Source organism: Bombina bombina, chromosome 3 (genome assembly GCF_027579735.1).
Source record: "Bombina bombina isolate aBomBom1 chromosome 3, aBomBom1.pri, whole genome shotgun sequence".
NCBI classification, from domain to species: Eukaryota; Metazoa; Chordata; class Amphibia; order Anura; family Bombinatoridae; genus Bombina; species Bombina bombina.
Genome location: NC_069501.1, coordinates 950,854,238 through 950,875,952, shown reverse-complemented (window position 1 = coordinate 950,875,952; position 21,715 = coordinate 950,854,238). Strand labels below are relative to the sequence as shown.

The 21,715-nt window shown below is 39.5% G+C and overlaps 1 protein-coding gene across 3 annotated transcripts in view; it reads left to right on the top strand.

Annotated features, from left to right (window-relative positions):
• The window catches only part of ENOX1 (ecto-NOX disulfide-thiol exchanger 1), a 1,465,540-nt gene that overhangs the window by 195,884 nt on the left and 1,247,941 nt on the right, over positions 1–21,715 (top strand). For 2 of the 3 annotated variants that reach the window (XM_053707980.1, XM_053707982.1), the window contains exon 2: positions 15,468–15,583. The exons of the other annotated variant lie outside the window; for it this stretch is intronic. The gene's annotated coding sequence lies outside the window, so the exon portion shown is untranslated. The remainder of the gene's footprint in view (positions 1–15,467; positions 15,584–21,715) is intronic. 3 annotated transcript variants of the gene reach the window in all.

Here is a 21,715-nt window from a genome sequence, read left to right as displayed (position 1 = left end):
GTTAAAAAAAAACAACGTATTTTGCACTAGTGTTAACCTGAATAGCGCGAAACCCCTAACTTACGTTTTCGCGTGCGCATACATGTATTCCCCCATTGAGATCATTGGAGAAAAAAAGATCAACTCCATCACCTTTTCACATTCCCCATAGAAGTCAATGGAGAGAAAAAAATTGTTGGAGAAAACAAAGAAACACCCATCACACAAACATAGCATATTCGTATTAGAAAACGTCAAATATTTACAGTAAATAAATATTTAAAATATTTATAAAATATGAATATTGCATAAATATGTTTTATCATGTTTTTATCTGATTAATGGCAAAGGGCTATAATGCACTTCTATTTATGTTTAAATATTAATTAAAGTGAATGTAAATTTTGATTAACCTGTGCCTGATTTTTAATAATCCTATTAAAAACAGGGGCACTTTTCATTCATCAAACTTTACATTTCACTGGTTTTGTTAAAATACTTACCTTTTCTTTGTGAAAGCCTTTCCAGCACTTCCCCCGCCCGTCACAAGCCTCTTCCTCTGTCAGAAATGACGATCCCAACCTTCCTCCAATCACGGCGTTGCTTTAGGCAATGATTCCTCCGGGGGGGGGGAGCCGTGATTGGAGGATGCCGGAATCGTCATTGCTGACATAGGAAGAGGCTTGCGACGGGCTGGAGAAGCGCTGGAGCGGCTTTCAAGTAGAAAAGGTAAGTATTTTATCAAAACCAGTGAAATGTAAAGTTTGATGAATGAAAGTACCCCTGTTTTTATTAGGATTTTTAAAAACTGGGCACTCATTCCGCAAACTTTACATTCACTTTAATATCAGCAAAATGAAAATGACTCGCAAAAACATGATTGCGCTAGTGCAAAACCATTTGCGCCTCATTTGTATTCTAGCCCTAAGTGCTTGCCTATTTAGAGCTTACAGCAAACATTTACCAAGTTTTTACTTGTGTTCCCACATTTTTTAACATAATTATACACACTCTTTTTTTATCTTCCTCATTGGCCATCAGTGTATGTACCAGGTTAACACGGCTCTGGGTGATCTTTAAAGTAGCATCACTATCTCACTTTCTGCTGCCAGATAAATACATGCTCTCTGGTAACCTTAGAAGTTCATTTAATTTGTACCTTGAGACTTGTGATGGAAATTTACAGGAAAATAAGTCTGATTTAGTTAGTAAGCTGTTTGTTTCTTGTAGTGTCCTGTAAATCAGCCAGATGTCGGCCCCTGAGACAGTAGGTCAAATAAAGGTGGCTGCTTGCTTTGTGAAATCTTGTAGTAACAGATACACTGTGAATGGTCAGTGTATTGCTTCCTGGAACTAGCCCTTCTTAAAGCCCAGTCTCAAAACCGCCTAGGAAATGTAGGTATCAAATTGTTCATGAACTAAGGCTGTTCTCTGCTACAAAGATATATTTATTCCTCCTTTGCAACATCAAGTTGTCAGTCTGTATTAATTTTGATGTAGAACCTCACTAACTGGTGCAGATTTTGCCAGTTCCAATGTGTGTTTGATCATCACTTTCAGTGGGTGTAGGTGTTGCTATAACATTTTTTTCTGTGCTTTGTTTTGTTAGTACATATCTATGAATCAGTGGGAAAAAAAGAATGGCTGACCACTTGTTAACCTATTGCTTTTGAAAATAGCTTGTTTGTCTGAATCTTGCAACTCATAGCCATGACGTCACTAGGAATTATTAATCTCTGACTGTTCTGTACATTTATAAATAAAGTTTGATTTTAGAATTCTTCATTAATTTAATAGATATTAATATTGACATGTGGAGCATTGATTTTCTTAATCACAAAACCATTAATACTAATATATCCACACTGCTGAGATAGATTAAAGTGCCTCACTAATCTAATGATCAGAGGCATATTTAGTTAATAATAACCCGCATGCTAATAACCCCCCCCCCACCAGTAATGATGAATATTTATATGTGTAGAAAGAATACTTCCTCTCAAATGGTGAAGTTTAAGCTATTTCTGTTTCATACAGATCAGTCCATACAAATAGCTTTAGCAGTTGCACCACCTTCAGCCTTGATTGGTCTGTTAGTTTAATTTTTAGAGACTAAAGCCTAAATGATTTGTAGATTTGTTTTAAAGATATAAGGAATCCACCATTAAACTTTCATGATTCAAATAGAGAATATAATTAAATATAAAACCTTTCCAATTTAATTTATAAATTTATCTTGTTTACTTGGTATAATTTGTTGAACTTTAGTTTCTTTTCATGACAGTGTAGTGAGGTACAGGTTCAGTAGTGTTCACGTGACTTGATTACTATATGTATAACCTTGTTACAAACAGTGTTGCAAACTCCACTGCCATTATAGAAATAAGAGTAAAAGTACATTCAATTTTTTATTTAATTGTATGCTCTATCAAAATCATGAAAGTTTCATTTTGATTTCCATGTCCCTTTAAGGCAACACGTTTAGCTGTCAAAGGCAATACATTTTTTATACCCTCATGACATAACTTAAAGGGCCATTATATTAGAGCATGTGACCAGTATCAATATCGACCCTGCAAATCTATAACCTAGATTACGAGTTTTGCGTTAACAGGGGTGCGGTGCTAACGAGCAGTTTAAGCTCACCGCTCACTTACAGATAACGCTGGTATTACGGGTTTTTAGAAACCCGGCGTTAGCCGCAAAAAAGTGAGCGTAGAGCAAAATTTAGCTCCACTTCTCACCTCAATACCAGCACTGCTTAAGTCAGCTGGTAAGCTGGTGTAACGTGCTCGTGCACGATTTCCCAATAGGAATCAATGGGGGAGAGCCGGCTGAAAAAAAACCTAACACCTGCAAAAAAGCAGCGTTCAGCTTCTAACGCAGCCCCATTGATTTCTATGGGGAAATACATTTTATGTCTACACCTAACACCCTAACATGAACCCAGAGTCTAAACACCTCTAATATTAAACTTATTAACCCCTAATCTGCTGCCCCCGACATCAACATTATTTTTATTAACCCCTAATCTGCTGCTCCGGACACCGCCGCCACCTACATTATACTTATGAACCCCTAATCTGATGCCCCCAACATCGCCGACACCTACATTATATTTATTAACCTCTAATCTGCCGCCCCCAATGTCGCCGCAACCTAACTACATTTATTAACCCCTAATCTGACGCCCACAACGTCGCCGCCACTATATTAAATGTATTAACCCCTAAACCTAAATCTAACCCTAACTTAAATTTAATTTTAATAAATCTAAATAAAATTACTATCATTAACTAAATTATTCCTATTTATAACTAAATACTTACCTTTAAAATAAACCCTAAAATAGCTACAATATAACTAATAGTTACATTGTAGCTATCTTAGGGTTTATTTTTATTTTACAGGCAACTTTGTATTTATTTTAACTAGGTACAATAGTTATTAAATAGTTAATAACTATTTAATAACTACCTAGTTAAAATAAAGACAAATTTACCTGTAAAATAAAACCTTTCCTATATTACAATTACACCTAACACTACACTATAATTAAATTAATTACCTAAACTAAATACAATTAATTACAATTTAAATAAATTATCTAAAGTACAAACCCCCCCCACTAAATTACAGAAAATAATAAAATAATTACAAGAATTTTAAACTAATTACACCTACTCTAATCCCCCTAACAAAATAAAAAAGCCCCCCAAAATAAAAATAAGCCCTACCCTAAACTAAATTACAAATAGCCCTTAAAAGGGCCTTTTGTGGGGCATTGCCCCAAAGTAATCAGCTTTTTTACCTTTAAAAAAAAGTACAAATACCCCCCAAACATTAAAACCCACCACCCACACAACCAACCCTACTCTAAAACCCACCCAATCTCCCCTTAAAAAAACCTAACACTAACCCCTTGAAGATCACCCAACCTTGAGAAGTCTTCACCCAACCGGGCCGAAGTCGTCCACGATGCCGGCAGAAGTGAACCTCCAGACGGGCAGAAGTCTTCATCCAGGCGGCATCTTCTATCTTCATCCATCCGGCGTGGAGCGGCTCCATCTTCAAGACATCCGACGCGGAGCATCCTCTTCAAATAACGTCCAACTGAAGAATGAAGGTTCCTTTAAATGACGTCATCCAAGATGGCGTCCCTTCAATTCCAATTGTCTGATTCTATCTATTCTATCAGCCAATCGGAATTAAGGTAGAAAAAAATCCTATTGGCTGATGCAATCAGCCAATAAGATTGAGCTTGCATTCTATTGGCTGATCCTATTGGATGATTGGATCAGCCAATAGGATTGAACTTCAATTGGATCAGCCAATAGGATTGAACTTCAATCCTATTGACTGATTGCATCAGCCAATAGGATTTGTTCTACCTTAATTCCGATTGGCTGATAGAATAGATAGAATCAGGCAATCGGAATTGAAGGGACGCCATCTTGGATGACGTCATTTAAAGGAACCTTCATTCTTCAGTTGGACGTCGTTTGAAGAGGATGCTCTGCGTCGGATGTCTTGAAGATGGAGCCGCTCCGCGCCGGATGGAGGAAGATAGAAGATGCCGCCTGGATGAAGACTTCTGCCCGTCTGGAGGACCACTTCTGCCGGCTTCGTGGAGGACTTCGGCCCGGTTGGGTGAAGACTTCTCAAGGTAGGGTGATCATCAAGGGGTTAGTGTTAGGTTTTTTTAAGGGGGGATTGGGTGGGTTTTAGAGTAGGGTTGGTTGTGTGGGTGGTGGGTTTTAATGTTGGGGGGGTATTTGTACTTTTTTTTTACAGGTAAAAGAGCTGATTACTTTGGGGCAATGCCCCGCAAAAGGCCCTTTTAAGGGCTATTTGTAATTTAGTGTAGGGTAGGGCTTTTTGTTTTGGGGGGCTTTTTTATCTTGTTAGGGGGATTAGAGTAGGTGTAATTAGTTTAAAATTCTTGTAGTTATTTTATTATTTTCTGTAATTTAGTGTGTTTTTTTCCGTACTTTAGATAATTTATTTAAATTGTAATTAATTGTATTTAGTTTAGGTAATTAATTTAATTATAGTGTAGTGTTAGGTGTAATTGTAACATAGGTTAGGTTTTTTTTACAGGTAAATTTGTCTTTATTTTAACTAGGTAGTTATTAAATAGTTAATAACTATTTAATAACTATTGTACCTAGTTAAAATAAATACAAAGTTGCCTGTAAAATAAAAATAAACCCTAAGATAGATACAATGTAACTATTAGTTATATTGTAGCTATCTTAGGGTTAATTTTACAGGTAAGTATTTAGTTTTAAATAGAAATAATTTAGTTAATGATAGTAATTTTATTTAAATTTATTAAAATTATATTTCAGTTAGGGGGTGTTAGGTTTAGGGTTAGACTTGGGTTTAGGGGTTAATACATTTAATATAGTGGCGACGACGTTGGGGGTGGCAGATTAGGGGTTAATAAATGTAGGTAGGTGTCTGTGATGTTAGGGCAGGCAGATTAGGGGTTAATAATATTTAAATAGTGTTTGCGAGGTGGGAGAGCGGCGGTTTAGGGGTTAATATATTTATTATAGTGGTGGCGATGTCCGGTTCGGCAGATTAGGGGTTAAAATATTTCTTTTAGTGTTTGCGATGTGGGGGGCCTCGGTTTAGGGGTTAATAGGTAGTTTATGGGTGTTAGTGTACTTTTTAGCACTTAAGAGTTTTATGCTACGGCGTTGTAGTGTAAAACTCTTAACTACTGACTTTTAAATGCAGTAACAGTCTTGACAGGAGAGGGTCTACTGCTCACTTTTGGTTAGACTCGTAATACCGGCGTTATGCAAGTCCCATTGAAAATATAGGATACGCAATTGACGTAAGTGGATTTGCGGTATTTCCGAGTCTTGCCAAAAAAGTGGCAAGCAGCGTTGGGACCTCTCAACACTACTTTTTAAGGCTAACGCACAACTTTAGCCCCTGCAAAGGGTTAAACTCAGTTAAAGTATCGCCTAGGAACCACAGGGAACTGCTGGTCATGAGCAGTAACTGCTGCTGACCATATCAGCAGTTCTAGTCACTTGACCCAGCTGTGCAACTAGCTCTTCTGATTGGCTGCTTCATCGGGCAACTAGGTAACCAAAAAGGGAGCTTTCCCAAATGTAGTAGAAAAATGTATTAAAAGTCATGCTATGTGTCTCGAAACTAACAATAGAACCCCTTTGTCATGTTTCTTATGATCACAAACTGGCACATTTGCAAGTACAAAAAAAAAAGAAGTTGCACAATAATTTTATTTCGTGCTGGAAAGTGTAGAGCATTATACAGTGACAGCACCGCTGTAAGGCAATACACATTTAAAAAAAGTAACAAGTCTAATTTGCACTAAACATCAGTGGGCAGATAAATGATCTAACAACCTAGTTAAGACTGTGTGCTGCAAGCATACCTTTCTAATACTGTACATCTTGCTTGTTTATGTCAGGCAGTTATTACTACTCTCAATGATTTGTAGCATACTAATTTAATCAATTACTCAATCAATCATTTTTTCTATCAGGCTTCTACCTTTTTGTTCTCAGCATTATTTGTCTATGTTACTGTTTTTAAATGGCTTCCAAACATAGTTGTCTTTGTGTAGAGAAACCATCAAATATATTAATTGGTCAATGGATCAATAGACATGACTACTATTTGTAACTTTCCTACAAAAAAGGTAAAGCGTAGCTTAAAGGGATAGTAAATGTATGTTTATAGGACACTGTCTAATCGTTGAAGAAGAGTAAATACAATATATTTCATTTTCTTGACCCATTTCAGACATTGTTTTCATGCCTTGCTTGCAGTTTTGTATATACCTTGGACCTCTATGTTGTGTTCTTGTTGCCAGAGAAGTAAGCAGTGCATTGTACTGCAATCTGCTGCAACCATCTTTAGCAGTGAGTGTGATTTAATACTTACTGATTGTGATTTTCTATGCAAACCAAGCTGACAAGGCTGCATTATACATTGTACCATCTCTTTTATTATACTGTATTTTTTGTTACATCATCACATTATTAAAGAACATTCAAGGGCTTTACTGAAAACAACCATGAAAAACATAATCTGAATAATAATCTATACAGCAACATACAATACATCTCTGTGTTGTTGACACTCATTTTTTCTGAGATCTCTCATTGCCATCATCTTTGTCTTTTTTTTTTTTTTTTTTTTTTTGAGACTTTCTCCTTCTGGGAAAATAAATCTACTCCCTGACCACTGCTTCATTTCTAAATCACAGAGCTCCTCATTTTAACAAATCTGTCCACCTGCCTTAATCCCATCACATTAATCTTGTCAACCTCTCTTTGTTCTCTTGTTCTTTTTACCTTCCTTTTAATCTGCCTTTGATAAACCCATATAAAGTAAAAATGTATCTCAGGAAGATCTGATTGAGCAGCTATCATTCTGTTGTGATTGAGCATTGTGCCTTTAACCTTGTACAGTCATGCTTCATTGCTGGTCTTACATATCTTGTACTTTCTGATGTAGGAGTCTCTTGACTTGGCTTTATTAGTTTATTTCTCCAACATAGGTGTGTCCGGTCCACGGCGTCATCCTTACTTGTGGGATATTCTCTTCCCCAACAGGAAATGGCAAAGAGCCCAGCAAAGCTGGTCACATGATCCCTCCTAGGCTCCGCCTACCCCAGTCATTCTCTTTGCCGTTGTACAGGCAACATCTCCACGGAGATGGCTTAGAGTTTTTTAGTGTTTAACTGTAGTTTTTCATTATTCAATCAAGAGTTTGTTATTTTCAAATAGTGCTGGTACGTACTATTTACTCAGAAACAGAAAAGAGATGAAGAATTCTGTTTGTATGAGGAAAATGATTTTAGCAACCGTAACTAAAATCCATGGCTGTTCCACACAGGACTGTTGAGAGCAATTAACTTCAGTTGGGGGAACAGTTTGCAGTCCTTTGCTGCTTGAGGTATGACACATTCTAACAAGACGATGTAATGCTGGAAGCTGTCATTTTCCCTATGGGATCCGGTAAGCCATGTTCATTACGATTGTAAATAAGGGCTTCACAAGGGCTTATTTAGACTGTAGACCTTTTTTGGGCTAAATCGATTGATATTAACACTTATTTAGCCTTGAGGAATCATTTATTCTGGGTATTTTGATATGATAATATCGGCAGGCACTGTTTTAGACACCTTATTCTTTAGGGGTTTTCCCAAAGCATAGGCAGAGTCTCATTTTCGCGCCGGTGTTGCGCACTTGTTTTTGAGAGGCATGGCATGCATTCGCATGTGAGAGGAGCTCTGATACTTATAAAAGACTTCTGAAGGCGTCATTTGGTATCGTATTCCCCTTTGGGTTTGGTTGGGTCTCAGCAAAGCAGATACCAGGGACTGTAAAGGGGTTAAAGCTTAAAACGGCTCCGGTTCCGTTATTTTAAGGGTTAAAGCTTCCAAAATTGGTGTGCAATATTTTCAAGGCTTTAAGACACTGTGGTGAAAGTTTGGTGAATTTTGAACAATTCCTTCATGTTTTTTCGCAATTGCAGTAATAAAGTGTGTTCAGTTTAAAATTTAAAGTGACAGTAACGGTTTTATTTCAAAACGTTTTTTGTACTTTCTTATCAAGTTTATGCCTGTTTAACATGTCTGAACTACCAGATAGACTGTGTTCTGAATGTGGGGAAGCCAGAATTCCTATTCATTTAAATAAATGTGATTTATGTGATAATGACAATGATGCCCAAGATGATTCCTCAAGTGAGGGGAGTAAGCATGGTACTGCATCATTCCCTCCTTCGTCTACACGAGTCTTGCCCACTCAGGAGGCCCCTAGTACATCTAGCGCGCCAATACTCCTTACTATGCAACAATTAACGGCTGTAATGGATAATTCTGTCAAAAACATTTTAGCCAAAATGAACCCTTGTCAGCGTAAGCGTGGATGCTCTGTTTTAGTTACTGAAGAGCATGACGACGCTGATATTAATATCTCTGAAGGGCCCCTAACCCAATCTGAGGGGGCCAGGGAGGTTTTGTCTGAGGGAGAAATTACTGATTTAGGGAACATTTCTCAGCAGGCTGAATCTGATGTGATTACTTTTAAATTTAAATTGGAACATCTCCGCATTTTGCTTAAGGAGGTATTATCCACTCTGGATGATTGTGAAAATTTGGTCATCCCAGAGAAACTATGTAAAATGGACAAGTTCCTAGAGGTGCCGGGGCTCCCAGAAGCTTTTCCTATACCCAAGCGGGTGGCGGACATTGTTAATAAAGAATGGGAAAGGCCCGGTATTCCTTTCGTCCCTCCCCCCATATTTAAAAAATTGTTTCCTATGGTCGACCCCAGAAAGGACTTATGGCAGTCAGTCCCCAAGGTCGAGGGAGCGGTTTCTACTTTAAACAAACGCACCACTATTCCCATAGAGGATAGTTGTGCTTTCAAAGATCCTATGGATAAAAAATTAGAAGGTTTGCTTAAAAAGATGTTTGTTCAGCAGGGTTACCTTCTACAACCCATTTCATGCATTGTCCCTGTCACTACAGCCGCATATTTCTGGTTTGATGAACTGATTAAGGTGCTCGATAGTGACTCTCCTCCTTATGAGGAGATTATGGACAGAGTCAATGCTCTCAAATTGGCTAATTCTTTCACTCTAGACGCCTCTTTGCAATTGGCTAAGTTAGCGGCTAAGAATTCTGGGTTTGCTATTGTGGCGCGCAGAGCGCTTTGGTTGAAATCTTGGTCGGCTGATGCGTCTTCCAAGAACAAGCTACTAAACATTCCTTTCAAGGGGAAAACGCTGTTTGGTCCTGACTTGAAAGAGATTATCTCTGATATCACTGGGGGTAAGGGCCATGCCCTTCCTCAGGATCGGCCTTTCAAGGCAAAAAATAGACCTAATTTTCGTCCCTTTCGTAAAAACGGACCAGCCCAAGGTGCTACGTCCTCTAAGCAAGAGGGTAATACTTCTCAGGCCAAGCCAGCTTGGAGACCAATGCAAGGCTGGAACAAGGGAAAGCAGGCCAATAAACCTGCCACTGCTACCAAGACAGCATGAAATATCGGCCCCCGATCCGGGACCGGATCTGGTGGGGGGCAGACTCTCTCTCTTCGCTCAGGCTTGGGCAAGAGATGTTCTGAATCCTTGGGCGCTAGAAATAGTCTCCCAGGGTTATCTTCTGGAATTCAAGGGACTTCCCCCAAGGGGGAGGTTCCACAGGTCTCAGTTGTCTTCAGACCACATAAAAAGACAGGCGTTCTTACATTGTGTAGAAGACCTGTTAAAAATGGGAGTGATTCATCCTGTTCCATTGAGAGAACAAGGGATGGGGTTCTACTCCAATCTGTTCATAGTTCCCAAAAAAGAGGGAACGTTCAGACCAATCCTAGATCTCAAGATCTTAAACAAATTTCTCAAGGTCCCATCGTTCAAGATGGAAACCATTCGAACTATCCTTCCTTCCATCCAGGAAGGTCAATTCATGACCACGGTGGATTTAAAGGATGCGTATCTACATATTCCTATCCACAAGGAACATCTTCGGTTCCTAAGGTTTGCATTCCTGGACAAACATTACCAGTTCGTGGCGCTTCCTTTCGGATTAGCCACTGCTCCAAGGATTTTCACAAAGGTACTAGGGTCCCTTCTAGCGGTGCTAAGACCAAGGGGCATTGCAGTAGTACCTTACCTGGACGACATTCTGATTCAAGCGTCGTCCCTCCCTCGAGCAAAGGCTCACACGGACATCGTCCTGGCCTTTCTCAGATCGCACGGCTGGAAAGTGAACGTGGAAAAGAGTTCTCTATCCCCGTCAACAAGGGTTCCCTTCTTGGGAACAATTATAGACTCCTCAGAAATGAGGATTTTTCTAACAGAGGCCAGAAAGACAAAACTTCTGGACTCTTGTCGAATACTTCATTCCGTTCCTCTTCCTTCCGTAGCTCAGTGCATGGAAGTGATCGGGTTGATGGTAGCGGCAATGGACATAGTTCCTTTTGCGCGCATTCATCTAAGACCATTACAACTGTGCATGCTCAGTCAGTGGAATGGGGACTATACAGACTTGTCTCCAAAGATACAAGTAAATCAGAGGACCAGAGACTCACTCCGTTGGTGGCTGTCCCTGGACAACCTGTCACGAGGGATGACATTCCGCAGACCAGAGTGGGTCATTGTCACGACCGACGCCAGTCTGATGGGCTGGGGCGCGGTCTGGGGATCCCTGAAAGCTCAGGGTCTTTGGTCTCGGGAAGAATCTCTTCTACCGATAAATATTCTGGAACTGAGAGCGATATTCAATGCTCTCAAGGCTTGGCCTCAGCTAGCGAGGACCAAGTTCATACGGTTTCAATCAGACAACATGACGACTGTTGCGTACATCAACCATCAGGGGGGAACAAGGAGTTCCCTAGCGATGGAAGAAGTGACCAAGATTATTCTATGGGCGGAGTCTCACTCCTGCCACCTGTCTGCTATCCACATCCCGGGAGTGGAAAATTGGGAAGCGGATTTTCTGAGTCGTCAGACATTGCATCCGGGGGAGTGGGAACTCCATCCGGAAATCTTTGCCCAAGTCACTCAACTATGGGGCATTCCAGACATGGATCTGATGGCCTCTCGTCAGAACTTCAAAGTTCCTTGCTACGGGTCCAGATCCAGGGATCCCAAGGCGGCTCTAGTGGATGCACTAGTAGCACCTTGGACCTTCAAACTAGCTTATGTGTTCCCGCCGTTTCCTCTCATCCCCAGGCTGGTAGCCAGGATCAATCAGGAGAGGGCGTCGGTGATCTTGATAGCTCCTGCGTGGCCACGCAGGACTTGGTATGCAGATCTGGTGAATATGTCATCGGCTCCACCTTGGAAGCTACCTTTGAGACGAGACCTTCTTGTTCAGGGTCCGTTCGAACATCCGAATCTGGTTTCACTCCAGCTGACTGCTTGGAGATTGAACGCTTGATTTTATCGAAGCGAGGTTTCTCAGATTCTGTTATCGATACTCTTGTTCAGGCCAGAAAGCCTGTAACTAGAAAGATTTACCACAAAATTTGGAAAAAATATATCTGTTGGGGTGAATCTAAAGGATTCCCTTGGGACAAGGTTAAGATTCCTAGGATTCTATCCTTCCTTCAAGAAGGATTGGAAAAAGGATTATCGGCAAGTGCCCTGAAGGGACAGATTTCTGCCTTGTCGGTGTTACTTCACAAAAAACTGGCAGCTGTGCCAGATGTTCAAGCCTTTGTTCAGGCTCTGGTTAGAATCAAGCCTGTTTACAAACCTTTGACTCCTCCTTGGAGTCTCAATTTAGTTCTTTCAGTTCTTCAGGGGGTTCCGTTTGAACCCTTACATTCCGTTGATATTAAGTTATTATCTTGGAAAGTTTTGTTTTTAGTTGCAATTTCTTCTGCTAGAAGAGTTTCAGAATTATCTGCTCTGCAGTGTTCTCCTCCTTATCTGGTGTTCCATGCAGATAAGGTGGTTTTACGTACTAAACCTGGTTTTCTTCCAAAAGTTGTTTCTAACAAAAACATTAACCAGGAGATTATCGTACCTTCTCTGTGTCCGAAACCAGTTTCAAAGAAGGAACGCTTGTTGCACAATTTGGATGTTGTTCGCGCTCTAAAATTCTATTTAGATGCTACAAAGGATTTTAGACAAACATCTTCCTTGTTTGTTGTTTATTCAGGTAAAAGGAGAGGTCAAAAAGCAACTTCTACCTCTCTCTCTTTTTGGATTAAAAGCATCATCAGATTGGCTTACGAGACTGCCGGACGGCAGCCTCCCGAAAGAATCACAGCTCATTCCACTAGGGCTGTGGCTTCCACATGGGCCTTCAAGAACGAGGCTTCTGTTGATCAGATATGTAGGGCAGCGACTTGGTCTTCACTGCACACTTTTACCAAATTTTACAAGTTTGATACTTTTGCTTCTTCTGAGGCTATTTTTGGGAGAAAGGTTTTGCAAGCCGTGGTGCCTTCCATTTAGGTGACCTGATTTGCTCCCTCCCTTCATCCGTGTCCTAAAGCTTTGGTATTGGTTCCCACAAGTAAGGATGACGCCGTGGACCGGACACACCTATGTTGGAGAAAACAGAATTTATGTTTACCTGATAAATTTCTTTCTCCAACGGTGTGTCCGGTCCACGGCCCGCCCTGGTTTTTTAATCAGGTCTGATAATTTATTTTCTTTAACTACAGTCACCACGGTACCATATGGTTTCTCCTATGCTATTATTCCTCCTTAACGTCGGTCGAATGACTGGGGTAGGCGGAGCCTAGGAGGGATCATGTGACCAGCTTTGCTGGGCTCTTTGCCATTTCCTGTTGGGGAAGAGAATATCCCACAAGTAAGGATGACGCCGTGGACCGGACACACCGTTGGAGAAAGAAATTTATCAGGTAAACATAAATTCTGTTTTTACTTTGGATGTTGTATGGGCGGGTACACCGCAGTACTCACTAAGGGGGAGTGATTATCAAATCCCAGCAATGCTGTTGAAGCTCAGTGCGCCGGCAATTGCTAAGCCTGTCACAACTCTAATTAACGAATCCTTAGTGACTGGATACATACCCAAACTCTGGAAAACTGCAAGAGTAGTGCCTATTCATAAAAGTGGGGAGTTAACCTTGGTTTCTAACTATCGCCCTATATCATTGCTCCCTGTATTGTCAAAAATCTTAGAAAAATGCGTCCATACGCAATTATGCGAGTATTATCAACTTTCTAACTATCTGACCCCTGATCAATCAGGTTTTAGACCGAATCACTGCACTACAACTGCCCTCCTAAAAGTTTGCAACGACATCCAAACTGGCATGGAACAAGGAGACCTAACTGGAGCTATTTTCCTTGATTTTGCTAAGGCTTTTGACACAGTGGACCATGACATACCATGACTCTCAAACTAAAAAACTCTGGTATTGCTGATCGTTAACCTGGTTTAAACCATATGTATCGGATTGATCACAATATGTCTCTGTTTCTAACAATGACTCCCTCCCTCTCCCAGTCACGTGTGGTGTTCCCCAAGGTTCCATTCTCGGCCCCCTACTATTCACATTATTTATAAATGATTTGCCTAATGTCTGCAAATCCTCAACTGTACACATGTACGCAGATGACACGGTAATCTATGCAAACAAATCTGATCTGCCGCAGCTTGAAGCAGTGCTCCAAGACCAGTTCACAGAGGTAGAAAAGTGGATCTCGAAAAACAAACTCTTCCTAAACACTGACAAAACTGTCACAATGATCTTTGGAACGGGACCTAAAATACATAAATTACAAAATTCCCATCTTCGCATCAAAACAAAATCCAATTGCACGCTGACCGCAGTCCACTCTTTTAAATACTTAGGTATGTTGTTAGACCCCAATCTATCTTTTGGACTCCACATAGAAAAAATTGCCTCTAAACTTTATCCAAAACTAGGTGCCCTGTACAGAAACAAATCTTGCCTCAGCCCTACAGTAAAGGAAAAGATTGTACAGCAAATGCTGATACCTATCTTGGATTATGGGGACGTAGTATATGCACCTGCACCGCAAACTCATCTTAATAAAATTAATACGTTGTATAACTCGTTCTGCCGCTTTGTGCTACAATGTAACTACAGGACCCACCATTGTGACATGCTAAAAGAACTAAACTGGCTTTCGCTGAAATCCAGACGAACCCTCCATCTTTCCTGCCTTGTTTTTAAAGACCTTTCTGGGAAGCTCCCACCCTACCTGAGCAGAATGCTCTGCCCTGCTATTCTCACCTCCTATAACCTCCGATCCAATAACAGCACATTATTTAGCTTGCCTCAATACAAAAAGAAAGCAGCTCAATCCTCCTTTTCCTACAGAGCACCACAATTATGGAATGACCTCCCTCACACTTTAAAAACTTCCCCAAGCCTAAAATCCTTTAAGAGATCCCTCTCTGCATATCTCAAAACAGAATGCACCTGTCATGGTTGATTAAATATTTCGTACTTGCTCTATGTTAAATGTTTGCATAAATTGTGTATTATTATTGTTTTTTTGTATTTTATTGTACCCTATTGTATCAATGCAATGTTTTGTGGTCCCATACTTGAAAACGAGAGAAATCTCAATGTATCCTTCCTGGTAAAATATTTTATAAATAATAAATAATAATAATAATAATTATGTTCGGCTTTTGACACATAGCCTTGATTCCCTTGTTGAGCCCTGCAGGTTGACACGTAATATACACCCTCTATTGCTATTTTGTACAATGTTCTGTTTGAGTTATAGTCTCATTGGCTCTTGCTCAGCGATTGGCTTATTGTTGCCATACCTAGTTGGTGGATCGTATTTCGATCATATGTGTAATGCGATTGTTATGACAACAATTTGACAGCAAACATGGAGCAAGTTATGTCACAATCTACCACAGGCTTTAACATGTTGTTTAGCTCTGACCATGTTTTACTGTTAACATATTCTCTTAACGTATTGTATTGGTATTAAGTGGTGATTCACGTTATTTTTAACAGACACTGGGGAGTACAGATCCTGGGTCGCTGCCTGATGACGTTAGCCGGTGGGAGTGGCGCTTCTTGTTGCGGCTCGGCTCTGTAGCACTTGAGATAGCTTAAAAGTCACGGTGGTGGTAAGTTGGTATTTGTTATTATTTAATGTCTGACGAAGGGGGTAACACCCTGAAACATATAAAGGGTAACGATCAAATCCTAGTGAGTGCATCCTGTTCTTTGCAAGTTATATCAGTATATATATATATATATATATATATATATATATATATAAACATATCTATTTAAATATACAAATAACATAAATACTTTATTAAAAATGAATATTACTTAAATATAAGTTTACATTTTCATTGCGCTCAACTTGTAATACCAGCGCACCTTTGCGTGCACTGGCATTACTGAGTGGAGCGCAAATATCGCACTCACGTGAGGGCAATTTTGCTCTCCTCTCGTAATTTAGGCCAATATGTTTATTATTCATATTTTCAGTGTAGGTGGTGATTTATACAACCAAAAACAGATATTTCAAATGACAAAATAAAGGTAAAGGAGCTTTTTGCTAATTTGCCCGTTTACAGGCGCGCAATAAATAACCAGTACATTACAAGTGTAGTATTTTTATTTTTTAATAAAATAACTGCATTAGGCCGTATTTTGGGGGTAAAAGATGGCGGGAGTGGGTGTTAGAAAATAATTATATATGTATTTAATCATATACATATATTTTAATATTTGCTGTCATTGCTGGACTAATTACCCCCTTCGCTGCGCTTAGGTTCTGTGCCAACTGTGACGGCATCAGAGTGAGGCTCCCATTGGAACCAATAGAAGCACGCTCTCATGAGCGCAATGCTTCCCAGCAATGCAAACGCAAGCTCATTTTGGCATGGCGCTTAACTTGTATTACCAGCACACATTAGCATGTGCTGGTATTACTCAGTGGAACGTTAATATCGCCTGCGCACAAGCAATATTTAGCGCTCCACTTGTAATCTAGCCCATCATATACAATGCCCCTTTACAATCAGGTCTGGATTAGCAATACACTGCTGGTCTGCTGAGTTTAAGCAGCGTATTGCTGTGTGACGGCTGACAATAACTGTGTTTAACCCCTTTTCAGGTGTAGGTGTAGGTGTAGGAAAGCAATAATGCAGTACAAGCATTTTCTTATTTCCTTTAAGTGAACCAACAAAATATCAATTCTAAATGACTATTTTTTCTACATAATGCATAACTTATACTCATGTTGCCATCAGGGCGCAGCTGTGTAGAACAATGAGCAAATATCAGCCGTCAGATTAAGCATTTTTCTAATGTTTCTGTACTGAAAGGGCAGTGATTTCATAGTCTCACAATGACAACCCATGGCATCATGCGCCAATAGATCCTGATATCTTATGCTAAAATATATTTACTACTTATTTTGTTTTGAGTGCATCGTTTGTGTTTAGCAGAATCATTTACAGCTGGCTTCATTCAACACAATTACATATTTGATTGAAAGCTGTTTTGGCAGCTGGGTCATGTAACTATCAGATAAAAAGATATTTTTGCTGACTTTTCAAGCTTTTCTCATTACAATTACATTTGTTTCAGGTATTGCTCATGTACCAGGAATGCCCGCAGGTATGGACATGTTTGATGCTTCAGTTCATTGCCATCTGCTGGCACCATATGCATCGGCAACTGTAGCATAAGCTCTAAATATATGATTGTTTTTATTTCTGTTAATGTTAGCGCATATGCAAATGTATAAATAACTTTGCTGAGGGAAAGAGGTGTTTTAGTTTGCAAGAAACTAACAGGAAACAATGTTTAAAATTGTGGGTAGCTATTTCGAACTTCTAAAGAAGAAAATGTAATGGTAAACAAATTTGATCTGTCTTGACCACCCACATGACAGTATAAATATAACTTTTGGTGATCCATGGAGTATTTTATAGACATAAGTACAGGCCCTAGATAGCGTTCTCATAAGCTTATTGTGAAATGGCAAGCAAATAGATGGGCGCCTCATGTGTGTATCTGTGTATTCTCAATAATATCACATAGCAGGCTTTGAAAAGGTACTCACATTTATAAAAAGCACCCTTATGTGCTAGTAGTAGCCGGCTGATAGATTGGGGCGTATCAGCTCACCCTCTCCCGGTATCAGGAACAGTCAGCAGTGTGTCCAAATCAGCACAGGTATACTCCAGGCTAGAGCATGAAATGGTATCCCAAATCAAAACGGGCTAGTAACACCAAGGTTACTAAGAGCTGTATGTAAGATTAATTACCCAAACTGCTAAAAGTTAAAAAAGTATTTATTTAAAAAACACATTAAAAACAAAAAGCAGCAGGTATATCAAGGGGTAATGTACAATCCCCTGAAGGTATGCAACGCATTTCTCGGCTCTCATACTTGGCCGTTTCATCAGGCTTAGGTGTTGCTTTATGGCTCATGGACCTTGGTGTGCGTCAGTAGAGTTGTTTTTATCTGCTATATTGTATCAAAACATTGTTTTTTTATTAGTCTGCATTAAAGTAGGTTCTTCAAACTATAGACTACAATCTGTTTTTTATTTTGTGTTTTTTTTTTAACCTCTTTTTCACAGGCACCATTGATTACTGATCTCTCCTTGGTTACTGTGTCACATGGAAGCCAGGCCCCGCCCTTTTCTCCCCCCTTCTCTTACCTTTACTTGTTCTGCATAGGGTTATATGTAATGTGAAGCTCAGTCTTTTTGGCCAAATCATTTATTAAAGGAATTGCTGGGGTAGTGTGTATATGTGGTCTTTTTGGCATAAATACTTTATTAAAGGTTCTGCTTAGGACATTTTTGAAAAAGAAACATGTAATGTATTAAAGGGAAGCTAAAAAAAAAGCATCTAATATCTTTAAATTTTTCTGGCAATCAGATTATTATCAGATGCTAACCTCCATTTGGCCTTGTAATTTATTTAAGGGAGTGTTTGGTACATGCATTTGATCTGGTCTCATGTTTAGGTTTGCTGGGGACATACAAACTAACCAAGTGATAGATTATGGTCTGTGGCTAGATCTCAAAGTGCTGACCAGTAGATCAAAAGATGACTGTTTGATCTCCCTGATTCCCAACAAACATAATATGACTGTAAATTACAAATAAATGTGTATATTCTGTTCAACAGCTATAATCCCAAGTAAAGCCAATGCTTTATATGAATAAATTTAGATTTGGGAGAAGGTCATTACAACATTCTACTCTCTCTACACATAGAAAAGTAGATCACACTAACAAACTTCACATAAAGAAAAAACATATTACACAATATTTCTTTGGGAAGTTGGCTGTCCATAATAAAATCAAATGGAATCAACTCCTTAGGGCACTGGTTTTCAAACCTGTGCTCATGCCTCCCTAAACCAGATTACCTTTGGTGGGAGCAGGTAAAATAACCATGTCTACTAATCAGCTGATTATTTCACCTGTGCTCTAGTCAAAATCTGGCCTGTTAGCAAGGCCTGAGGACAGGTTAGAAAACCAGTGCCTTAAGGTGATGATATATTCAGTATTGACTTATGTACCTCCCAGACACCCTTAGAATTCTGTTAATGTATCATCAGCTACCAGATCTGCTGGGAGGTTAAGTATAGACTTACATGCAATGTGATATAATTAATTAAGCCAGAATTAAAAAAATGACTTTTGTTTCCAGCTGTGATACTTTGAACTGAAAACAACCATATGTTGTGTTATATTTAGACGTCCTAAGAATCCAAGATTGAAAGGTTTGCTAGAACCAGCTGGAGACTGAAATGCAAGATTGGTTTCTTTTTTTTTTTGCTGCTAGATAAAAATCTATAATATATATATATGTGTGTGTGAGTGTGAGACTGTAAGTAAGTAGGGCCTCATAGTTACCTTTTCTTAAGAGATTTAATAAAATATAAGTATACATAAAATAAATATGTTAGACAAATACATTTTGGAATAATGTAATATTTTAAATGTTTATTTGATAATAGATTGCACCTCAGGTTTTTGAATATGCTTGTGTGAAAGAAAACCTGTTTTGTGTTAACAATAGTTGGATTTAAATAAAATAGAACAATTGGATTTAGTTGACTTTTGTAGCCAGGTGATGTCAAATAAAATGAGGAGATGCTCTGTTAGGCAGCGAATAAAGCTAATTTACAGTAGTGATATTTCACACCAGGAGCTGAAAGTATCTAAAACGATTTAGCGGAATTAATTGTTGCAGTGGAGATTGCATTAGGACTACAGATTTAGAAAAAAATAAAACAAAAATACAATGTAAAATGCAGTAAATATTTTCAGGTTGACGTAATTTTTGCATTTAATATACTAAAATGGTATAGAAAGGGGTAAGATACTAAAAAAAAGAGAATGGGCCTAGATCAATACCTTGGGTTAAAGAGTAATGCTAGGTGAGGTCAGGATCATGCACGTGTCTACAGCCACCTGCCAGCAGTGTTTGTGCCATTGTTTACAGCTGCCACAGTCTACTAAAGACACGGGCACACTCCTGAGCTCCTATCAGCCTACCTAGGTTTAGGGGCATATTTATCAAGCTCTGTACAGAGCTTGATGCCCCATGTTTCTCGCCGGAAACAGAAGTTATGAAGCAGCGGTCTAAAGACCGCTGCTCCATAACCTGTCCGCCTGCTCTGAGGCGGCGGACAGAAATCAACCCGATCAAATACGATCGGGTTGATTGACACCGCCTGCTAGTAGCCGATTGGCCGCAAATCTGCAGGGGGCGGTATTGCACCAGCAGTTCACAAGAACTGCTGGTGCAATGATAAATGTCGATTGCATATGCTGTCGGCATTTATCGATGTGCAGCAGACATGATACGCTACATTATATCATGTCCACTCGCACTATAATAAATTGACCCCCAAGTCTTCAAGAAAGGATAACAAGAAAGAAAAACTAAATTTGATAATAAAAGTAGATTGGAAAGTTGTTTAAAATTGCAAGTTCTACCTGAATAATGAATGTTTAACTTTGACTTTACTGTCCCATAAAGCAATTGTTGGGTCTTAGGGGTTTCTAACTGCTTTGATGGCTAAGGTCAAGGAGTTTTAACATGTAACCCCCTATACATTATAACCAGCACTTCTGTGTTTCTGGGTCATTGAGATGTCACCAAGCAAATGCATGGTGTTGTCACAACAATTCCTACATGCCCCTGGAAAGTCTTTTGGTGATGGTGGTCCTCATATGTACATCACTACTAGGCATATTTTAAAGATGGTACCCCTAGGATGAAGATATAGATATGAATTCCACATTCCATATCTATATGAAAAGCTAAAATATATCACTTTTTTGTGCTCCACACTTAAATATTTAAAATACCCACTTTTAGCTTAAACAAAGAAAAAAGTTTTTGTTAGTAATTTAAAATAAGATTATTGATGTATATGTTCTACTGCTGTTTTGTCTTTATTTAGTGATGTGTAAATGTTAATTTATCAAACTATAATTAAAAACTTTTAGCAGAAAATGCATGCATATTGCTAAAAATGCATGTGAAAGCATGGGGGCGTATCTTTCAAGCTCTGTATGGAGCTTGAGAGCCCGTGTTTCTGGCGAGCCTTCAGACTCGCCAGACACACAAGTTATGGAGCAGCTTTTGTAGGGCATTGCCCTGAGATAAACAGCTCTTTTGCTCCAAAAAGAATACAAACACCCCCTAACACTATAAAAACCCTCACCCCCCAAACTACCAGGGGCCCTTAAAAGGGCCTTTTGGGGGCCCTTAAAAGGGCCTTTTGTAGGGCATTGCCCTGAGATAAACACCCCCTAAAAATATACTTTACACAAAATAACAGGATTTAAGCAGCTCTCATTCTATTGGCTAATTCGAATTAGCCAATAGAATAAGAGCTGCTTAAATCCTATTGGCTGATTTGAATAGCCAATAGGATTTTAGCAGCCCTAATTCCTATTGGCTGATTCAAATTTTTCAGCCAATGGGAATGCAAGGGACGCCATATTGAATCGCGTCCCTTGCATTGAAGATTCAGTGTACGGCGGTGACCATATGAGAGGATGATCCACGCCGGATGTGTTCAGGATGGATCCGCTCTGTGCCGGATGGATGAAAATCGAAGAGGCCGCCTGGATAAAGACTTCTTGCCCCATGGATGAGTACTTCGCTGGCTGGATGAAGATTGAAGAGGCCGTCTGGATGAAGACTTCTTGCCTCATGGATGATGACTTCGCCATCTGGATGGATCCTTCAAGCGGGAC